The sequence below is a fragment of the Benincasa hispida genome, chromosome 9 (assembly GCF_027475165.1).
Source record: "Benincasa hispida cultivar pf3 chromosome 9, pf3_genome.v1.1, whole genome shotgun sequence".
Lineage (NCBI taxonomy): Eukaryota > Viridiplantae > Streptophyta > Magnoliopsida > Cucurbitales > Cucurbitaceae > Benincasa > Benincasa hispida.
Window position 1 is genome coordinate 27030667 of NC_143486.1, and position 11875 is coordinate 27042541.

Sequence of the window (11875 nt, forward strand, 5' to 3'; positions counted from 1 at the left end):
ATCTGCCAGGAAATCGGCCAATGCTTGCCCTTTAACCGCCCTTTGTGGTACATAAACAATATCGTATTGTTGAAGCATGATTGCCCATTTGGCTAAACGTCCCGAGAGGACTGGCCTAGACAGGACGTACTTGATCGGGTCGACATTCGCGATTAAGTGGACTGTGAAGGCCTACATGTAGTGCCTCAACTTATCTATGGCGAAGAAGAGTGCAAGGCATGCCTTCTCTATAGGGGAATAATTGATCTCGGCTCCATTCAGGGTTCTACTCAAGTAATAGAGAGCGCGTTCTTTTCCCTTTTGTCTTTCTTCTGCCAACAGTGCCCCTAGTGACCTCTCTTGCGCTGCGATGTATAGTATCAACGGCTTTCTTGTTACTAGGGCTACCAAGATAGGAGGGCTGGTCAGATATCTCTTTACGTTATCGAAAGAACTCTGACAGGCCTCGTCCCATTCGAATTTCTCTCCCTTTCTCATCAGTCTTTGAAAGGGTTGACATCGCCCTGCCAGGTTAGAAATAAATCTCCGAATGTAGGCTAGACGTCCCTGCAGACTTCTCAGCTCATGTAGATTTCTTGGTCTTGGCATCTTCTGGATGGTATCAATCTTTGATTGGTCTATCTCTATCCCTCGATGTCTCACAATGAAACTTAGAAACTTTCCTGAAGTTATGCGAAATGTGCATTTGAGGGGGTTCATTCTTAACTGGTACTTTCACAGGCGATCGAACACGGTCCTTAGATCCTTCAAATGGTCCTGTCGTTGCTTGGTTTTGACCACAAGGTCATCCACATAACACTCTACATGTTTGTGCAACATATCATCAAACACTTTCTACATGGCGCGTTGATAAGTGGCGCCGGCGTTCTTCAAACCGAAGGGCATTACCATGTAACAGTATATCCCTTTTGGGGTTCGAAATATCGTCATTTCTTCGTCTTCGAGGGCCATCCGTATCTGGTTATATTCGAAAGATCTGTCCATGAAGGATAGGGCATCATGTCCTATTGTCGCTTCGACCATGATTTCTGTGATGGGCAATGGGAAATCTTCTTTAGGATAGGCGGTGTTTAGGTCGCAAAAGTCTACGCAAACACGAAGCTGTCCATTCTTCTTTCTAACCAGGACAATGTTGTCTATCCATGTTAGATATTTAACTTCACGAATGAATCCGGCCTCAATCAGTTTATTGACCTCAAAATCAATTTGGGGGATAGTTCTGGTCGAAAGCGTCGTTGAGCCTGCTTAACAGGTCGACACCCCTATTTGATCGCGAGATGGTGAACTGCTACTTGTGGATCTAGTCCCTGCATCTCTTTGTATGACTAGGTGAAAACATCCCTGTATTCGGTGAGTAAACTCATGTATTCGTTCTCCTCCTCTTCCGAGAGATGCGCTGATGAAATTCGGACGCGACTCTTCTACGGTGTCCAAATTCACTTCTTTTAGCTCGTCCACCATGGATTGACCGCCGTCCTCTAGCCCTTGCAGAGCGTCCTCCACTTCCTCTTCAGTCATACCTTCTTCGGGTCCTTCGGTGACGGTGATGTAGTGGCACGAAGTTTCGACTTCCTCCCGCTTTAGATTTTCGTTTTGAGAGTTGGTGAAAACGATGTCACGTCTCTTTACTTTGAGCGTGCCCTTGCTTGTGTTTAGGGTAACGAAGGTCTTTCCCTTCATGCGTGAAGGGATGGTACTACGGATTTCCCCATCACTTCTTGCCTCTTCTGATGGTTTCTGATCTGATAACGCTTCAGGGTTTTTATGGTAGATTCGCTGCCAGATGGACACTGAAGGTATTGGCCCCTTCTTTCTTGTAGTTGTTTCGAGGGTGTTAGTGCAGACTCTTCCTTTCCCCTGTGTCTTGCTAGGGACATATTGATCGAGAAGACATTCAGCCCTTTCGTGCTACAAGAGATCGAAAATGGGAGTGTGGGGTTTTCTTTCACTCTTCTTTGGAACTGCTCCTAGTCTTTCGAGGGCTGACGGTCGTACCACCACCGGCGATTGATAGATGATCTCCTCATTTTCTTCATTTGGCAGAGTTAACTTTTAAAAGGCTGAGTGTCGAGTATCTCTGGGAATAGTATGTGGGCTTCCCCTTTCTGCTTCTGTTATGCTTAATCTTTCGAAGACCAGGGCTCGTGCGACAGGTGGTCTGATACGGTCAAAGGCTGAGGCTCTTCTATCTTTGCCCTACTTTTCTCCTATATCATCAACTTCTTCCAAAGTGATATGATTGCTGTTGGCCACTTTCCCCTTCCCTTTTTTTATTATGTGGACTGGATCTAACAGCTCATATAAGAGACCTCTCCTCGACGTGGGTATAGCGTGTCCCTCTTGGAAGAGCTTCTTTTGGTTGGCGAGAGTCGGGGTTGCTCGTAAATCTTCAAACTTTTGAACTCAGTGTGAGTTGTGAAATCGTAGCCCGCCTTCACCAACAGCTTGTTAGCTTTGGGATCGAATCCGTCTTCCGTTCGTTTCTCGGGCAGCTTTGACCCCGTCGCTTTTGCCTCCGGCTTGTGGACTTCCTGCCTCGTTATCAGGGTGAAGGGTGTGACGAGACTCTCTTTTAGAATTTCTATGTCGCTGACCTGCAAACCCTTTGAGCATTCTGCAAAAGGCAACTCGCCCTTGTTTCATCTCGATAAAAAGACATAGCACAGAATCGGAGGTTTTGAGGCTTTCCCGCCCTTCACCACAGGGGTTTCTCTTACGCCAAGGGACATTCTGTCCTCTTTTGGGCTGGAGGCTAGCACCTTGCCCGCGTCTACTAGCGACTTCAATCGGGATCCATCCATTTTCTTCATCGGCAAATTCCCCGCTGGCATAGTCTCACCGAAATTCTCGCTCTTTAAGTAAAACTTTCCATCTAAAAAGTGAGACTCAGCTTCAGAAAACAGATTAGAATCTGCTTCGACCTTCTTAATGCTGTCCTGGTAAAACTTGAAACACTGATGCAGTGTCGACGTAATCACACCATTCCCATGAATCCAGGGGTGTCCCAATAGTAGTTTGTAGGTGGTCTTTGAGGCTATCACATGAAAACGCGCATCGGCCTTTAGATCGCCAATAAGGAGCTCCAAGCGTATCATGCATATCGCCCATTGGTTGCCTTGATTGAAACCCTGAATTACTAATTTGCTGTTTGATAGTTCTTCCATGAGTATGCCCAACTGTTTCATAGTCGTCTTAGGCATCCATTGTCGATGAGAATTCGACCCATTCTTCGTTCTCGAATGTATCCAGAGACGTACAGAGGTCTATTATGCAATTTGGATCCTAACAGCAGATCTTCGCCGGAGAAGCCTATGGATGTGCAACACGAAGCATAAGCATGTGTTGTGGGGGTCAGTGCGCCAGAGGTGTTGGATTCTAACAGTGCTTCAATCAGGGTCGTTTTAGCCTCTCGTGGGAGTGAAAGCAGGTCGTCTATGTTGGATAGTGACGAACCCTTTGGTTCTCTCGTCGACCTTAATGGGCCTAGAATAGTATCTTCCTCCTCCATGATACTGCCAGCACAACATGCGGCAATCTCTGGTATATCCTCTGAATCCTAATTGCAGAAGTTCTTAGGGAAGAAATCTGCTAAGGTTATCTATTGTCTGGGACGAGAAACATCCTCGTCTTTCTCATTGACAGCCTTGGGCCTTTGAGCCTTTTTTCTACCCTTCCTTTTTTGTGTCTTGCTCTCTCTCTTGTAGTTTCTATGAGAGCGTAGCTCTTTTTGGGTAGCAGTCTTCCCTTCTTACGGTGTGCCACAAGAATTTAACCTTGTTATTTTCATCATCAGCGCGCTTTCCTCCGTTTTGAGGATCTATAGCTTGGGCCTCTTGCTGAAACCGCACTACCATAGGTTTGAAGGTCCAAAACTGGACCGAGCTCTCCCTTTCTTCATAAGATATGGTTGGTGGTGCCATGCTCGGAGTTACTATCACTGCAATGTGATTCGTTTGGACCACCTCGTCTAGATCTAGTTCTATTTTCCTTTCACGGGCCAATTTGAAGATCAATTCTTTCAGTACGAAACATTTTTTGACCAGGTGACTGATGACCCTGTGATACTTGCAGTAATTGGGGTCATCCACCTTGCCGGCCTGTTCCGGTTGCCTACATTCTAGTAGTTGGATAGGTGGTTCTCCAGTAATTGTTCAAGCATGTCCGCTACGTCAGAGTTAGGGAATGGATAAACCTTCGCCTGTCTTTCTTTCAAGGTTAGGCAATGTCTCTCGCCTTCTTGGTCTTTCTTCTCTATCTTCTTTTCTTTCCCTTTTGAGGAGAACTTCAATGGGGTTGTGTTAATGATGCCTTTCACAGTTTTTTTCAGCGCCCTTCACAATTTTCTCGGCGCCCTTCACCTCCTTCTTGTCTTTCCTCAGTTCGTGGTTCAGAAAGTCCCTCGTTCCTCGGTTGGCGATACTTAGCTCCATGTCGTGAGCGCGGGTCGCTAATTCTTCAAAGGTACGGGGCTTAATCCCTTGTAGGATATAGAGGAGTTCCTAGTGCATACCCTACATGCACATTTCCACAACAGACAACTCGGTGAGTCGATCTTTGCAATCCAGACTCAGAGCTCTCCATCGATTGATGTAGTCGACGACTAGTTCCCCTTTCCGTTGTTTATAGTTCGTCAGCTCCATCATGCTGATAGTGCGTCTGGTACTGTAAAAGCGATTCAAGAATTCTCTTTCAAGTTGCTCCCAGCTGTCAATCACCTCAGGCTCTAAGTCTATATACTAGTAAAAAGCGTTCCCTTTGAGGGTTCCGACAAACTGTTTGACCAGTAGATCTCCTCTTGTTCCCGCATTTTCGCATTTTCTACGAAGTGGGCGATGTGTGGCTTTGGGTTGCCCTTTCCGTCGAATTATTGGAACTTTGGGGGCTGATATCCAGTAGGCATTCTCAGGTTATCGATCCTTTGAGTGTATGGCTTGGAATACATGAAGGAGGTTTGGGCCGGCCCTCCATATTGAGCTCTTATGGAGGTCATGATCATGTTTTGTAGTTGTTGGACCGACAAAGAGGCCACCAAGGCTGACTGTTACGATTGGCTTTCATGTAGCACAATCTTCCCCTTGTCGATTGCTTTCAACGTGGGTGCTAGGCTTGATTGAGTAACCTCTCGAGACTACATTTGTTCCTTCAGGGCAGCGATCTCATGGTCTCGCTCCTCGACGGCTTTCATCAGGAAGTTAATCTTCCTTTCCATTCCAACCATTTTCGCTTTCACCGTCACATCCGCCATAATGACAAAAATCACATTTAGTGGTGAATCTCTTTCCGACGCGAAAGTAGAGTTGTCGATCAAGGGGTTTTTCTTGATGACAACCCCACTTTGTGGGGATTCCATCATTTGTTTCAAGATGTCGTGGGCGATGGGGGAGCTTTGCTCTTACTCCTGCGTGATTTCTTTTGAGCAGTCGTGGGTGACCGGTCCCTTGTATGAGCCGTTTGCAGAGGAAGCTTTGGATGTCATCTTCTTAGGAGATTTGGATGCCACCTTCTTAGGTGCCATTTGGCTTGTTTGAATGCTGAGAAAGAGATGAGAGGTAGAGAGGTCCCACTGGGCGTGCCAATTTGTTCACATGAGGTTTCCGGAGAAACGTGTTTCGTGGAGTTGAACTTGAGTTGGTGTTGATGTTGGAGTTAATTTGATTTGATGTGGTTCGATCTCTAATACTTGATCCTCTGATTCTCTCTTAGTTGGGTGAATATGCTTGACTTGGAGAAGGAAAGCACCAAATGTTCTTGAAGTAGAAGTCTTGGAAGCTTGGAGTAGAAGTCTTGGAAGAGTATTTGTATCTTCAAAGGTCTTTTACCTTATAGGAGTGCAGCTTCAGGAGTCTTAGAAGCTTGAAGTAGAAGTCTTGGAAGAGTATTTGCTTCTTCAAAGGTCTTCTGCCTTATAGAAGTGTAGCTTCAGGAGTCTTGGAAGCTTGAAGTAGAAGTCTTGGAAGAGTATTTGCTTCTTCAAAGGTCTTCTGCTTTATAGGAGTGCAGCTTCAGGAGTCTTGGAAGCTTTGAAGTAGAAGTCTTGGAAGAGTATTTGTGTCTTCAAAGGTCTTTTGCCTTATAGAAGTTCAGCTTCAGGAGTCTTAGAAGCTTGAAGTAGAAGTCTTGGAAGAGTATTTGTGTCTTTAAAGGTCTTCTGCCTTATAGGAGTGCAGCTTCAGGAGTCTTGGAAGCTTGAAGTAGAAGTCTTGGAAGAGTATTTGTATCTTCAAAGGTCTTCTGCCTTATAGGAGTGCAACTTCAGGAGTCTTGGAAGCTTGAAGTAGAAGTCTTGGGAGAGTATTTTCGTCTTCAAAGGTCTTCTGCCTTATAGGAGTGCAACTTCAGTAGTCTTGGGAGTCCTCTGCTTGTTAGTGAATTCTCTCTGGGTCTTTTGAATGTAGAAAATGCTGCTCTTACAAATGAAGAGAACTTCTCTATTTATAGAGTTCTCAGGTGGGCTTCGTAGGTTTGGTTAGTCCATGGGCCTGACCCTTGGGCCCAATTAGTTGGTTTTGGGCCTGATCTGGAATTTGGGTCCAATTCAACTTTTTTTGTAGTTTGGAATTTAAGCCCAAATAGTAATATCAAATTAGACCAACTTAATCTCATTTGATTCATTCGCGTGACGCCATTGAAACTTGTCTTCAATTCAATTTTGGACATGTGTCAACTTCTAATTGGACCCGAAGTCAATGATTTAGAAATTCGTCGTTAATTTAGCAAACGACATGGTGACTTGTGATTGGTCCAAAATTTCTCATTCAACAACAATCAATATAGAAATTACAGTATGAAACAACAAAGAATCAAGGAGAAACTCTACGCACATCTTTAGACTCGTCTTCATACTTATTGATTACGAACGCTCGAACACAACAACATGACCACTACACAACATGAACACCGCGCACTGGCACTCCGCGATCGCCTCGGTCACGAACACTTCAATAGCACGAACAGCCTCCACAGAACCTCGAGGGCGTCGAGTTGAGTATGACACCACCAAGAAAGCTACCTTAGTATTCTCGATGTGAGAATCCAGAGGGTGGGCTCTATGTAGACTTAGTTTGAGGCTGTCGAAGGAGGATTCAACAATCGTGTACACGATTAGGCAAGTGGAAAATGACTGAACCTATCATATAGGTCGATGCCCAATCGTTTAGTGAATACAAATATAAAATGTTATTAATCACATATTTTATAGACAAAGTCAATACAAATATAAAATGTTATTAATCACATAAAAATTTGTTCATACAATGGTTTACAAACTATAAGACCCTATGAGATTTAGGGCATCAATCCCAACAAGGTAACCTAGGGGTAAAACAGTAATTTGACCCAGCTAGTATTACGAAAACACTTGAAGGACTAACTTATTATTATTGGTCTATATATGTGGCAAAAGTATATTTGAGTGAGAAGAGTGTAGCTGTGGGTTTTTATACTATTTAAGAAGTTCAAATATTAATATTTAATATGAATTGGATTCACATTGAAACTATAGGTTAATATTAATGTGTTTCAGATGCATATTAAAACTCTAAGTTATGAGAGAAATAGAACTGAATATGATTCGAATGTAGGCTAAATTAAATATTTGATACTTAATTTGATAATTAATAATCGGATAATTAATTAATTATTTTATTTTATTAAATTAATTGAATTAATACTATAGATTATATGAAAGATGTTCATTTTTAAATATGATTTAGATGGATTTATTAATTAAATTAAATTAATTATTATTTATTTAATTTAATTCATTAAATTAAATCATTATAAAAATAACTCCAATATGTGAGAATTATAAAAAAAAAAGGTGGATCACTGCCCACGTTTAACAATTTCTCTCTCCCTTCAATAGGATCTCACGCATGATACACTTGAGAGGTGAAAAAGTTTTCTGAAAGAAGATCAATCCCTGAAAGTCATTGATGGGGAAAAAACTCTATATGAAATTCTCTCATTTTCCCAATTTTAGATTGATTCCCACAAACCAATAACCCCAATTTCTTAGAGAATAAGGAGATTCCCAGGTAGTGGTGTTCATGAATTCCATCCCAAGAAGAATTGGTCTTTTCATATGAGTCATTAACGAGAGTAAGTGACATTTTTCATTCTTTGTAAGATTAAATTCCCAAAAAGGTAAAATATGTTTAACCTACTTTATACAGTAGGTTGAGGTTTTTTATATCTCTATTTTATTATATATGTTTTGCCAGTGTACTGGTATTTTGGATTCTAAATTAATTTCGAGTTAGGTCATGGTTCTTCGGTTGGGTTAGGACTTTTATCCATACAATAGAAACATGTCTCGTAACCCTAGACATTCTAGGTGACTCTCATATATTTTATCCTGGAGAGTCCTTTTATATAAATCAAAACACATGTCTTACTCTAGACATTGGTGTTTACTAACATTCTTTCTTAGTCTTTGCACCACTATTATCTAATAAAATGTGATAGACTAACTTAGAACTGAAATATTTTCAGATCTTTAAGAATATTATTTATAGCTACACAAAGTTTTGCTTCACAAGTAAAAACAAATGTCTTGTGTACCAATCTCCACCATGTAAGATAAAATTAATCTTATAATGGATTTTTCTAAATCTTTGTAAGACTAGTATATCTTGTGAAATATCATATCTTAACACTATACACAAAATTTCTCATTATCCATAGATACTTTGAGAAAGTTTTTAATTTTGTACTCAATGGTCATATGATTGATATAATCGATATAACTAAACAATTGTATGTTAAGTTTCATTTATGCATTAATTACCTCATTTTGAGAGAAGATAATTAATCATTTGTCGTTGACACTTGAGGTGTCTTAGGATACTCTTCCTTAGACTTAACTTCTCATTATTATGATACATTATCATTCTTTTGAAGTTGTGCATCGAATATTTGATAAACATTTTGTAAAAGTAAGATGCTCGAGATTCACTTAGCATTATGTCCATATTTGGTTAGGTAGTCAAATTTTTATGTTATACTACATCTTTCATAATGAGTAATACTTCATTAACATAAAACATGAGAAATATCCATTTGAGAATTAATTGACTCTCTTGTCTATACAAGATCATTAATATTTGTTCAAAGTCATAGGTTATAATAACTCTTACCAAACCTTATATTCAAATATCGAATTGTTTAATTCATTTCTCAAATGAACATATATAATTTTACAAACTCTATGCATTTGATCTTTGAAAGTTGAACTGCTCTATTTGTTTATGTAGATACATCCTTTGAATTCTTTTCATAAATGAATCTCAACATTCATTTTACATATCTCATATATAATAATGAACCAATGCATAAATATTCCATTATGGCAAGGTATGAGAAAATTGACCCATAGTCTAATTTCTCTCAACAGGTTTCACCCTTCGCCACGAGTTTTACTTAGGATGTCCACTCCCCATTCATTCCCTATTCCCGTTCCCGTGAATTTTTCGTGGGGAGCGGGACATAGATTCCTTATGGGGATTTTGCGGGGATTGAGTCCCCGCGGGGAAAATTTTCCCGCCATCATTCGTTTTCTAACAATTTTTTTTTAATTTCAATTAAATATATAATTTTAACAATTTCTTAAACATATCCAATACAACTTTCATTTAAGTAAGATATTATCAATTTTGATAATAAAAACAATAATACACATTCAATTTAAAAAGATATAATTAAAATTCTAAATTCTTATAATTTTTATAAATTCAAATTCAACAATTAGAACATCCTATATTAAATATTACAACATCTAAGGAATTAAAACAATATAGTCTTAAACTTAAATAATTAAAACCTCTATAATTATCCTAACAAAGTCTACAATAATATATATATATATATATATTATATATAAATTTATATAAAAAAGTTGAGGCAAGACGGGGACACGGGGCGAGGTCGGGATGGGGTCAGGGTTGGGGAATATATTCCACGTCCCTTGTCTTGAATTGCAAACGGGGAAAAAACATTCCTCACTCCTTCCCCCATTCTCCGTGTATTCAGGGATTCCTCGCCCCGTTCAGGGAGGGTCCTCGTGGGGCCCGACCCCATGGATTTTTTTGAACATCTCTAGTCTTACTTTGAAGATCAATATCTTCTTAGCTACACATACATGTCTCTTTTGTAGATCTATGCATATTCTAACGATTTTACCCCATAAAAAAAGTCTATATCTAAACTGAGATAAAGTACATAGACTTTATCTCAAGTTCAAGACATTGACCTGGCAATCCTTATCAACATCCCTCAACATGACTATGAGGACTATAAGTCTTTAATTTGTCAACCAATGTGACAATTTTGACTTCCATTAATCATTGTAAAGATTGAATTATCTCATAACTCCCCCATTGTGATAAAGGGTCATCTTGTTTGACTAGGATACATTTGGCATTCAAATGTGATTAAGTGGTTAATAACATTTATTAACTTTTTATTGGATTTACTTGGAACCAAAATATCGACCCTATTTAACCTTAGTAAAGACTTGTAGTCTTTTATTCGACATTCTTTATAAAATTAATATTTGTCATACAAATACATTATTTTATTCAGGATTGCATAAAAAACCTTTCTTTTTCTCCTCAAGGACAACCTAAATATAGGCATATCTTTGAACATATATATATATATATATATATATATATATATATTTGGTTTGTTTTAACATACCCAAATCCTGAAATGTTGTGAACTAGTTTACTACACTTCCATAATCCAAAATTGTCTCCAAGACAGTTTTTGAGGGAATAATGTTCACAATGCAATCTCTATTGCACGTCCTAACTAGAGTATGACAATGATGTGTAACTTATTAATGATGTGACTATGTCCTAACAAAGTACTCATCAATTAATGTGACCAACTCTAACAAGGTCATCTTTCTCCTTTTGAAGCAATTTTATCCAAATTGTATCGAATGCTTAAAGTTTAGATATAATCCCAATTTCTATCAATTAGACGTAGTATTGAAAATTCTATACTTTCCATTTATGATTTGATCATAATGTTTGTATAGACTCACCTAATTGACTTGAACTTAGTCTAACTTCTTTGAACTCTTCAAAGAAAAGACTTAAGCTACATTAGATAAAGATACTTATACACTAAATATTGATCAAGCATATAGATGACATGTTTACAATGTTTGTTTGACTTTTACATTCACCAGATCACTTGAACCAAAAGGTGTAAGTCAAACGCGTGTTTTTTAGACTTTTGCTTTATCCGATAAGATTCAATGACTATCTTACATGAAATAAAACAAAAAATAACAGGTAAAATAATTTGAACTACTTTTTTTTTCTCTCAAATTTTAGAAATACTTATCTTTATTTGATCTCTACATTCTAAAATTTTACAACCTAACCATTAACCACTAAAATTTATAAAATATTTTAACATAGTTTTAGCATAAAAGATGATATGATAAAAAAGAAACTTCCTTTTAAGGATAAAGACATGATTAAAAGTAATGATTGGTTTTTAATTTGATCTAATCTCTAAAAACTTTCCAAATTTGAAACCCAACTCTTCCAACCACTACCATTCTTCTCTCCCTCCCAAATCCTTAAAATTGTTCAATTAAAAAAATTATCACATTGCATTTCCATAACAATTATATGATCTAAATTCAGTTTATTGTATTAGATGTGGAAAAGCCAAAAGTAAATAATACTTTTCTCTTTCATTTATGTAATGTCAGTAAAGATACATTATATAGATGTACAATAAAGGAGAAAAAGGAGCAGTTTCCTACCAATGAGGATATTAACCAAAATAACAAAAAATAACAAAAACTTTTTACAACTAATAACAACTAACAAAAAATAACAAAAACTTATTACAA